This window comes from Oenanthe melanoleuca, chromosome 1A (assembly GCF_029582105.1).
Source record: "Oenanthe melanoleuca isolate GR-GAL-2019-014 chromosome 1A, OMel1.0, whole genome shotgun sequence".
NCBI lineage: Eukaryota > Metazoa > Chordata > Aves > Passeriformes > Muscicapidae > Oenanthe > Oenanthe melanoleuca.
Window position 1 is genome coordinate 42828975 of NC_079334.1, and position 12364 is coordinate 42841338.

A 12364-nucleotide genomic window follows, 5' to 3' on the forward strand; every position below is an offset into this window, starting at 1 on the left:
CAGTCTGGGCAAGAAAGGAATACTTACTCTTCCATCTAACTGTATAGCTACATAAAATACCCATATAAATGATAATAGGCTATATTCCACACAAAAGAAGACAGCCATTGAATAAAGAAGACACTTAATTGTATATGCATCTTTCAGTGTTGGAGAGCATCTCTTTAACTTATTTGCATCCCACAAGCCTGTTTTGGAGACTGAAATCATGATGAGTTAATGGATCAGTTTTATTCATATCAAAGCCAGAAAACAGCAGACAATTAAATTTTATCCGTGCATGGATACAGGAGAAAGGTCATGGTTAAAGTGATAGTTAATGCAACATGGCAATTAATGCAATAGCTAAAGATAACAAAGGTGAATAATACCAACAGAGATAGAAGGATTTCTGAGGTGACAGTGTAAAGACAGAGCAGTAAAAAAAATCCCACAAGAATAAGCATTAGAGACCTGGATGAGTCCCTTCTTTTCTCATGGCTACCCCAATATACCCTCTTATTTGCTTTGACATAATATCATTATGTGAGACAGATTTAGCTGGGATAGCAGTTACATACTATTGCATAATTTAAGACAATAATTATCTGACATTTTGCTACAGGTAGAAAAGGAATGAAAGGTTTGACTCAGTTTGACCATACGATTGGCCTGAAGAGATTTACAGGAACATTTTCATCAGTTGGTATCATTTGTATCAGCAGATAGCTCAGGACATAGAGTGCTTGATACTTGGGGCTCTAGGTAAGTGGTCTGTGCAGTGGGTGGGGAACTGGCTGTACCCAGAGGGTAGTGGTAAGTATTTCAAACTGGCAACTCCCCACAAGTTGGTTCCCTCAGGGACTGACATTGCACTGATGCTGTTTAAGATTTCCATATGTGGCCTGCGTGTTTGGATGGAGAGCACACTGACTGAGTTTCCAATGATACCAAACTGAGAGGGGAAGTGGGCACTTCAGGGAGGTGAGTCACCCTGCAGAAAGATCTGGACTGGAAGACTGGGCTAACAGGAACCTTATGAAGTCCAACAAAGTGTAAGGTATTACATGTAGGAAAACATAATCCATGAGGGTGGCACAAGCTGGGATCTACCCAGCTGAGGAGAAGCCCAGTGGAAAGGGACCTGAGAATCCTGGTGGACAGCAAGTTCCATATGAGCAAATTGGGCTGCTGTGGCAGAGAAAGTGAACAGCATGCTGGGCTGCATCAAGGGCATCACCAGCCCTTATGACATTATAAAGAAATCATCATCCCCACTCTACTTGGTGCTTGTCAGGCCACATCAGGAATTCCATGTTCAGTTTTGGTCATGCTACACAAGAAGATGTGGACAGGCTGGAGACTGTCCAGAGAAGGGTTACAAAAGGACTGTAAATCTTGGTGTGAGGAAGGGCTGAGTTAGCTGGGTTAGTTCAGCCCCAAAAAGAGAAGAATTAAAGTAGATCTTAGCACCATGTTCCAGTATTTAAAGGATGACTACAGAAGAGATAGAGACCCTGTTTTTCCAAGGAATCACATGGGAAAGATGAGGGGTAATGGGTTACTTCTGGGGATATTCCAATAGGACGGATGTCAGAGACTGAAATGGTTCATGCCTAAAATGTTATAAAGGATTTTGGCCCATTGTAGCAAAAACTGTATAAAGAAGCTAGAGTCACCATGGCCCAACCCTCCCTGAAGACTGGAAATTTGAACTTTAAGTCACCTAGATGAGATAAAGGGAACACTATTGTTCAATCATCTCAGGTCTTGAGAGAAGTAAACAAGGCTGAGGAAAACGAATGCATCCACAAGGAAGCCAGACCCAGCAGAAAATCATTCCAGCAGATCCAGCTGGACAAACTGTTGGGTCAGCTTCTCTAGACTGTGTTTTTTGCCAAGAAAGGTTGGATCAGATGATCCTTGAGGTCCCTTCCAAGCTGTTATTCTATGATTCTATGAAAGACTATGCCTGCTCTCCACTTGCTGTAATCAAGGTCCAGGACCCATGAAGAGCTGCTAAAACAACAAAAGCTGAATCGTTTTCATTTCCTTGCTCCTACAGGAATGCGTCCAAATGAAACTGTTTCTAGCAACAGGCAACATTAAAAAATGCAAGACCATATAAAATCCAAAATTATAACCAGCTGAATATCAGTGTGACATATTTTTTCAAGCAATGGGGCTATAGGGGATAAATGAATAGGGTATGTACCCATACCATTGCCAATAGTGCCACATACTAATCTTAAATTACATGTTATAATTTGTTTACTCACCATCACCAAAATTCTGATTTAGATGACAATAATGTAATTTTGGACTTCAAGATCATCATGTTGCCCTGCTTCAGGCCAAAGACAAAGAAGAACATTTGGTTCCAAATCACTAATGGCTTTTGCTCAAAGGTCTGGCATAAAACAAATAAATATGCCAGAATGACATTTATTTCCTGCTTTTGTACAAAAAATAAACCTTCACTTGTTTAAAAGGAAACTTCCTATTATTTTGATATTGAAAAATCTTCTAAAGCTTTCTTGTGAAGCTACACACAGTGACCTCAGGTAAAGGTAGACCAACCAAAGATAATTGAGTTCACAGATCTTGCAATAGGTAAGGTCTTCTAATTTTCAAATGCTTTTAGGTTAATTGCAATATTTACTCATTAGGAGTGCTATGTATTTACAGAGATCACCATTCTGCATGCACACAAGCTCATGGGGAATAATGAAATCCCCCCTCTGCTTGCCCAACACCCCTCAGAGGCAGCTCTGCACCCACTGCCCTCGCAGGAGCAGGGAGGGGTAGGGAAGGAGGGCAGGGGAGAGGGCACTACATTACTGCTGCAGTGACATTGCTCCTTCCTCCATCTGCACTACAGGCTTGCCATCACTGCCACAAATAATGGAATAATTGGAATCCTACACCTGTGAGGGAATTTTTCTTATATAAGGACTACATGGCACAGCCAAGAGAGCTTTAAATTGAAGCAGCGTAAGGAAGGTTGGTAGGTGGTACAGACTCCTAACTTGGGGACATGGACTCTAAGGGTTTCATTCTATCACTTGTACAAGATCACTAAGGTTACTAAAACCCCCAAATCAACAGAGTCAACTATGAAAAAAAAAAATCATTGTAAAACTCAATTTAGATTTCTTCAAGAAGGTTTTTTATATGGCAAGATAGCTATGAGTTCACAGTCAAGAGAGAAGAAACTTAGTCCCTAGATGCTTTTTTTTGCAGGTGTGAATTGAGAGAAGCTATCAAAAATGGGAGAAATCCAATAGAGTGGAACAAAAGAGAAAAGAAAGAAACAGATAATAACCAATATATTTTGTGAAGTGAACATAATTGATAAGAGAGGGCTAATAACATCATGTCTCTGGGCAACATATAATGGGAAGCTTTTTAAAAGTATAGTAGGAACAAATGAAATCCTAGCAATAATACAAGCCCATAACTAGAAATGATAATGTCATTAATCATGAGACAGGAAATGCAGGAGTGTGCAATAAATAAATCCCTGTTCTATATTTGAAATGAAACTAGAGGAAGTCCTTCTTTCACAAGAAGATGATGAAGTGCTCAGTTAAGAGCTGAGAAAGATATTTTAAAAAAACAACCCTTGTATGGAGGACAATATCTTCAAATCAGCAGGCCTGAGTAACTTATACCTAAAAACTCCAGCAAACTGATCTTAAAAGAGTTGTGAGATTATCCAGGTGTCTCTAGCATAGGCAGTCTTTAGGCAATCAGACCTAGACAGAATAGTACTAAACCAAGATAGCATTCAGTTGATTATGACAACAAATACGATTTTGTAATAATCTCAACTACATGTGTGAGAATAATTAATTTTGTTGGTCTGGTTAAGCAGGTTTTTGTAAGGCATTTGTCTTATTACTGCCTGCCACAATTACTGCCACCACACATCAATGAAGGATGCATTAAATGGATTAAAGTCACTCTAATAGACAGACCTGTGTAACCTGGCACCAATAACCATCTGTGAATGTAGATGTTTTACGGAGTCTTGTGTCATTCATTGGCACAGAAGTAAACAAAAATGCCCCCACTGACAAAAGGTTGACTAACATAAAAATTGGGTTGACTGACCCCAAAATAAACTGACAAGTAATACAGAAAATATGAAATTATGAACAAAATGTGAAAGGCAGATTTAGACAGCTAGAGGTACCTCAATAACTGTGACTAAGTTTTTAAGTTTACAGTCTCCTTGGTTTTCTCATGTGACTATCCCAAAGCACTTCTCAGAATATATCATCCTCCATCCTAAGGAATGAACAAATTGTAAAAATATTCACTGTGTGCCCTCTGCTCCCCTTCCCAGATTAGACAAAACAAAAAATGAAAAGGCAGCAGCCTTTTCTTTTTGAAGGACTTCTGATGTGGGAGGGTAGAGTGCTCCACTTTAAACCATTACCAGGATTCATTCCATCAATTAAGATGAGAGATGCAGGTACCCTGTCTTCCAGATAGGAAGACACAATTCTGTAATTTCTCATTTAGTTTCTTAGGCACTACTTAAACACCAACAAGCCAATGTGGGATATGTAAAAGGTATATTCAAATGCTATTGATTATCATATCATTTGATGAAGATTGTAAAAATTCTGAGGTCAGAAAGGCAGGACAGCTGCTTTGTGGAGGGCTCCTTTGCTAACTTGATTGGTGGGAAGTGAAAGCTATGACCAGACACTAGGAAAAATACATGGGCAGTACAGATCAAGAACTGGAGCCCAGACTAGCACATGACAGGTGTTTTTATCTTTCTCCCTTGCTCTCACATTTTAAGTTTTTTTTTTTTTTTTTGTATTGGTCGGTTTGGTTTGGTTTGGTTTGGTCTGGTTTGGTGGGGATTTCTGTTTGGTTTGGGGGGCTTTCTGTTTGATTTTGTTTGTTTGGTTTGGTTTTGGCTTTTTTTGCAGGTGGAGGAATTTCATAAGGATGCTAGAATGGGGGATTTCTGTAGACATGGAGGAGTAGGGAGTTGTAGGACTCAATGAGACACAGCAGGAAGGAGTTTAGCCCCATCTACCTGGTTTGGATCTTCTGCTAACTCAAAGAAGCTCAGTGGTTAGCACAGTCTGACCTAATCTTCAGATCGTGCATACTCATGTGGGAAATTGAAGCAGTGTCCTGGGTTGGTGTTTTGACTGACTCCTCACCCTGCCCCCCTTGGCCATGAAGCTGTCTGCTCCCGGGGGAGGGGCCGCCTGGGCTCGGCTCTGTGGACTGGCCTTGGTTTTTTTCTCTCTCTTCTTGCGGTGGCTCGCTTGGCTCTGGCTGCTGCTGCTGCTGCTGCTGGTGGTGGCTTTTCGCTGCTGTGGTAGTAGTTCGTTGCCTGGTTTGTTAGTTTGCTGTTTTTTTCCTTGATTTTTTTTTGGCTATATATCGCTTGAATTATTTGTTTTAGCTCGCTGTTGTTTAAGGCTTGCTGGCTGTTTTTTTCTTTCCTTTCTCTCTCTCTCCCTCTCCCTTCCCCCCCCCCTCACCTCCCGAGGATCAGCACCAGCTCGCTCCGGAGGAACCCTGTGGCCTGCCTCTGGACACCGGCCAGAGAAGCATCTCGTCCTTCTGGTGAAGATCGAATCGTCCACGTCTCTTTGTTTCTCCCTCGGTGAAATTTTTTTTTTCATCTGGATCTGTGCTGGGAAGTGTTTCCCTTGTATGTGTAAATAAATAGGTTTTTTCCACTTTTCCCCTGAGTGAAGTATTTTTTTCTTAAGTCCAGTGGGATAAAGAATTGGGGGTTTATTCCCTGGGGAGCTCTTCTGGGGGTTTTTTCCCCTAAGTTTGTCCAAACTAGGACAAGCAGGAAGTTTCATGTTTTAGTTCTGTTATCAGCAGTTTCTTGGGGAGAAATGAATGATCATTTTCTCTTTTTCAGAGTGTTTTTGTAATCCCTTACTTTCTTTTATTATTTGTCAGTTCATCAACCAGAAGATTTTTCATCCCTGTATTTTTTTATTCCAGTAAGATCTTTGACTAAACCATATTAGACACATGCATCTACAAAATTCAAATGAGAGATGCAGAGTGTAAAATATACTGGCACATCTCTAATATTAAAAGTATGTTAAACAAAGATACCAGAAACCCAGAAAATTATAGGTGGTAGCATAATGTTTCCACAACTTTAACTTCTAATAACAAAATATAATCTATGTAATAATTTAAAGCAATAATATTTCACAAATTCTCTCTCTCCACTAATATGTAGAATTCATCAACTAGAGTTTTGAAACCAGCCAGCATGAGGAAATGTTTTCCATGCAGTTACATGTACTAAAAGTTCATGCAACTTTAGCTGTCATGAACAAGATCTAATTAAAAAGAAAATCAAGAAATGAATAACACCTTACATAAATATCTTCAGATTAACACATGCTATTGAATCAATAGGTCTCACTAACAAATGTTAATAAAATTAACTGTAGAATGACTCATACCAGTGAGACAGATGAGTGAGTGTCAGTATACAATTTTTGAAGAAGAAGAAAACAAAATCACAGGAAGCCTAAAGATCCAATCCAGAGAAGTTTGGATTTTCTCTAAGTTTGCAGTCATTAAAGAAAACTGAAGATGTTCATTTCTTGGCTAAAATTAATTGCCACAAAATGTAGCAGATACAAAAATATAAATGAATTTTCAAGGCAATTGAAAAAATTAATGAAAGAGACCATCAATTAACCACAGAGCTGCTCTTGGGGCTCAGGAAATTCAAGAAACTGAGGAAGCATCACTGGACTCTTCCCTTACTGTTATATTCCTGTTATCCCAGATACAGGGGAAAAATGAACACTCTGTCTGACCTAATAGAAGCAATCTGAAGTTCTTTTTATGTTTCCTATGTCCTCAGAGAATCTATGCAATATTTCAATGAATTTTATTCTAAAAAAAGAAATGCAGATCAGGTGTCAGCTGAGATACCACAAGCTGTTTTCTGCTTTGCAAAAGGACAGGGCTTTCTTCATAACTAATTGCACACCAAGCATGCAGCAAAGTAAGCTTCTTGGGAAGTAAATGATCCAAGAACAGTTTAACTATATCAGGATTACATACTCCAGGGATTTAGCTGAAGCAGAAGGATTTGCATGGTATGAAACTCCTGAGAAATCTCTCAACAAAAACATTTTTTCTTTCTTTCACATGGTGTGTGGTCCAGCAGCTGCTACTCAGTGTTTGGATTTTATTCAACAATCCAAATTATAGAAAGACACTTAGTATTCTGAAAGCCAGCTACATTCTTAACAAGCTCTGAATAATTTCTTAAAGTGTAGTCTCTGAGGAAATGGTTATTCAGAAGGGGTAGGCAGTGCTCATTTTCTGTTGTTGAAAAGCCAGGAGGAACTCATGCACAGATGAGGATGAGACTTCTGTTTTCAAAAAGGGATACAAGTATATATATATTTGCTGACAATATTTGTGCAGGGTAACATGAAGGGAGCTTTTTCCACACACCTTCAATTGCATTTTACTACTTATTCTAAAATCAGTAGGCAAAGTTGGTCGATAGTGCTTGATGCATTGGCATTCTTTGACAGGTCTGGATAACCAGTTTAATGTGGGCATCATTCACCTCCATTTGCTTTAGGTCATGTGTTATTCTCCAGTTCATGGCTTTATAAAGCAGTGGAACAGCCTTTCTCTTGGAGAACTTTTGAAAAAAGAGCATAGTAAAAAGGATTAGATGTAGCCATAAATATGATAAATGGCTTGCTAGAAACTACATTAAATAGCAGAGATAACAGCCCAGAGATGAGTTCTGCAACAGTCTTTTTGCAAACCTGTGTGGATAAATGATTCACCATGTGCTTGCTTTTCATGGACATCATTTAACAGGACATCCTATGTCACTAGTTATTTGAACTCCCAGTGCAGAAGACTTGTGTGCTGCTGCTTACCATTTCATCACACTTTCCTCATTCTCCAGACTTCTATTAAATGATGGGAAAAGAAATCAGATATGGTAGAAATTGTGCCTCCCACTCCTTTCTCTAGGACTTTATCCATAATCTTTTGACTTGTCCCTCTTGTGTTTTTTTCCCTTTTGTTGTTGTTGCTGGGTTTGTTTATTTGTTTGTTTTCTTTTGTCTAACCTTGTATAAGTTTTGCCCACTCTGCTTCTCAGCACCAGAATCCCCCAGAGGGCAGTTCTGGATACTCAGCTTGGTGTTGAGTCCTTCAGCAATATCCTAAGTGCTTGCACAGTGTCCACATTTTGCAGTGGCTCTGTTTTCTCAGTACTCCAGGGACCCTTACTGAAAACCCACTCAGCAGGGTAGGCTGTTCATGAATGAGCTGCTCCCTCTCTGCACAGTTATATGGAGTTAGTCCTTGCTAGAACTCAGCCCACCACTGGATACAAACTGCATACAGAACTTCAAAAAATCAAGCTTCCATCAGAAATTACTCTTGCTATATTTTTCCAAAAGTGTGTGTCTTCTAAATAAAAACATCAAATATTGGTATACTATAGCTAAAGAAACTCACTTATTTTTTAAAAGATCGTTTGTCTGGCAGTAAGCATTGCAGAGAAGAAAGAATGAAATAGGAGAGCAAGCTTCAATGGTGAAACCAAACAAAAACTACCAGTTCCAGGTGCTTGTGGAAAAAAAGTTGTGGCAGGAAAGAAATAGCACTTTCTTTGACAGTGTCTGCTAAGGTTTGAAAATAGGAACAGAATATCTACTGACAGAATGACTCTATTATAGACTATGTGGGGATTTTTATCTCTAAGTTGCTTGCAGCAATGCATCTTGCTCAGCTCCTCAGCCTCACTGATGCACCAAGCTTGACCCTGTGTCTTGGAAATGTACTTGCTATCAGTCAAGCTTGTTTGCATTAATGTAGCCCACTTTTATTTATCATAGAAATATACTTCATTTATATTTATTGCATGCTGCCTCCTTTAGTTGAGCTTTGACCTGAGATTGACCCAGATGTTTGTATATTGTACATTCAGCTACTGTTGCTTTTGTGACTAATATTGACTGAAGAGAAGACCTGTAAAGATGCTTGGGGCCAGGCTACGTGCTAAAAAACCCCAGCAGAACAGATATATCAAATTGGACTTAAATCTGGCCAAATTATTTCCAACATCTTAAAAAATGTTTTAAAATCTCAAGGCATTTATAGCAGTTATTTAACACACAAAGTGTATTTTTTCAACTGCTGCTTATAGCTGATCTTGCAGTTTGCATTGTGGCATGGAAATCATCACTAAAGCTATCTTGACTCAGTGTTTGGAAGTTAAATGAGAAAGCTTCAGCCAGTAATGCCAGTTTATAAAACCAGCAGGTTTTATTTGGCTCTGATTATCTACCTAGCATACCTTCACTGATGTACAAATGAAGAAACCAGACATACTTTCATGTTCATGGCATTAACCTACACGTGATCAAGCTGTGTTGGTGCTGGCTGACCCTTCTTGCTTGGCATGTGATTCAGCCCCTTATGTGAGAGCACTGGGCTGGAAAGATGTGTCACATTAAAGAAGAGCAAGAAATGCTCCATTCTCTCTTTTTGGAAAGGTTTCATAGCATTCAGTCTCTGGGAAGCCTGCCTCCTGCTTCTTCCAAACTATGGATGTAACAGGACTATTGCTAGCCACCAAACCACTGAAACGTAAGGAGTTACCAGCTGGCAGGTAAGCTGTGCTGTCTATTTGCATGAATGTTCCTTGTCTGTTACAAGTGAGAAGTAAAATGTGTTAGACAAAATAATGGAGGTGGTTTGTACCAGAAAGAAATATTTTATTTCATCCAGCCTTATCTCAACACTACTTACACAAAATGGCAACTGTGACCTTTGCAATGCTTTAAGCTAATGCTTTTTTGTTACACCTATGAGTTAGGTGACATATGCACATATATCAAACCATTCCAACTCAATGACAAGTGGAAACCTATGGAAATTAACTGTAGAGACTCAGCTGCTTGTGGCTATCTTCTTTTATCTGATATTTGGTTCAGCTTTGTGTCCAAAGTCACAAGAAAGAGGTAGGCTTTGAAATTAGGAGAACTGAAGCCATTTGAAAATTTGAATAGGATTTCCATGTCCATAACCTGAATTGTTTATGGATTCAGGGACACTGGCAATATAGCAGAGGCTGGAAAACACAAACATGAGATCATTTATTAAGCTCATTCTCATAAGCTACAATGTCGAACATCAGCTTATTCCCCCTTTGTTTTGAGTTCTTTATCTTGGCCTTAGCTGGACTTAGGAGGTTTGCTGCCATAGGCTTGAAGATGGTTATGAGTAGATATAAAATGATTTTATAATTTAATTTTTCTGTATATTTATCACTTTAATTTATTTGTTTGCAAAATCCTTTTAGAAACTGGTGCTTGGAAATATTAGACAAAACAGGCTTGAGACTTCTCCCTCTGCACAATGGCTGATGTGGTGTATGGCTACAGCTCCTGCAAGGATTTAATGCACAGGATGTATAAAAGAAGTGAAAAGAAAAAGCAAAGAGTGGAGACATTCGACTACTACAGCACTTTCCTTAAGTGAAATCCTAGGGGTCAGATTCTGTGTCACTCCGCATTGCGTGCACTTAAGTTGCACCACTGGAAATTGCAAAGCAGATGTAATTTGCTTCCAGCTCTCAGTACAGCATCATTTTACTTTACCAGATACTGCTGTTAGGGCCACTGAAGAATCTACAAGAGAGGTTATTTCCCTCCTGTGAAGATGTGAAATGGTCTCCTGAAAGAAATGGTACAAGTGTTATTGAGTGGACTTTCTCTCATTAAATGAGCTCTGGGAAAGTCATGAAAATATATAGCAGTCTGGTGACTTGGGAGTCTCCTCCAGCTCTAATTTCTGTGATCAGGGGGACGAAGGATAGAGATGGAATTGAATTATGCCTGAGGCACAAGGATTCCTGGAGCTGATCACCTCTCCCAGGAAAATGTCAGTCTAAAAGGTTTTCCGATACTTCTCACTAGCAGTTTTGACAGGTGAAGTTCAGGTGTTTCTCTGAACACTAGCTGATGTCATTGATAATATTTATTATCACAAATGTCAAGATACTGTCCCAGTTGCTTCATTATCGAACATTTCTTACATGACCTTACACATGATTATTAGTTCCCAGTGATTTGTGAAACTTCAGAAGGCCCAGCATGAGCTTCCTGTGGTGACAGGACAGTAAATGATTAGAAATCCTCTATCTCCACCAGCCATATGGTCAGCAATACAAGGACCATTAATACAGCTCTTCTGTAGTTGCTTTTACCCTTTTTTTTCTCTTTAATTTTTGACCCAAGCAGTTCAGGTTGAATGCTTGGGGTGCCTTTCTCATAGGTTTTGGGCAGTTATGTTCAGGTGTGTGCAACCTAGGGAACTCAGGTACTGAAGGTTAGAAACCTACCTCTTCAGAAAGCCCTTTCAAATCAAAGGAGAAATACAATCTCTTTCATTGCCCCCTTGGCTCCAGACAGTGCTACTGATATAGTGGTTGATTCCACTTTCTAAAGATTCAGATACCCATTGAACACTTTGAAAATTCTGAGCAAACAACAAAGGGGAAGGAAAATGATTCTTTGATAACCATGTCTTAAAATAGTATTTAACATTGTGGTAAAGAACTTGAGAATCTACTTCCACTCATCTTTTCTTTGAGATGGACATGTGCACTTCTTCAAAACTGGTGCTGAAACCACTGTCCACCTTGCTAGCATTTAACTTACTTTTGCTTCATTTGGGTTTCCATAACAAAGCAAAACAGGAGCCTTGGAGGACAAATGTGTATTTTAGAAAAACACCCTTGGTAATCTGAAATTTTCTTATTTTTATTATCTTTCCTCATGTCCCAGCAATAGTACAGCCTGCTCTCCTGCTGCTAACACTGACTGGTTGTAACAGATATTTTCACCTGCCTTTTATGGGTTTTTCTCGGGTCTGACAAATATCTTAGAATCAGGAAACACACAAAGAGACATCCATTACTTTATGGCAATTCCTTAATTTTAACTATTATCAAAGCTTCACTAACTATGCGTATATCTTTTTTGACAAGCTAATACAATCAACCCTGCTACTTCAGCTCATCTACTACCAGTACTGGAATATCATGTTCCAATGAAATTGTTAACCATTAATAGGCACAGTGCTGAAATATTAATCCATTTTGTCTCTCTAGGGCATTATAATCCACAGATCGAGTGGGACTTAAAATGTATGTGTGGAGACTGCTACAGTACACAGCACATCAAACCATGACTTAAAACATACTCTGAAGAGATCTCTTCTTTCCTTATGTAATATGCAACTGGAATGAGAACTAGAGGCAGAATGTTTACCAGTCTTTCACAAGAAGATGTAAAAAAGATGTCTACTGCTACACCAT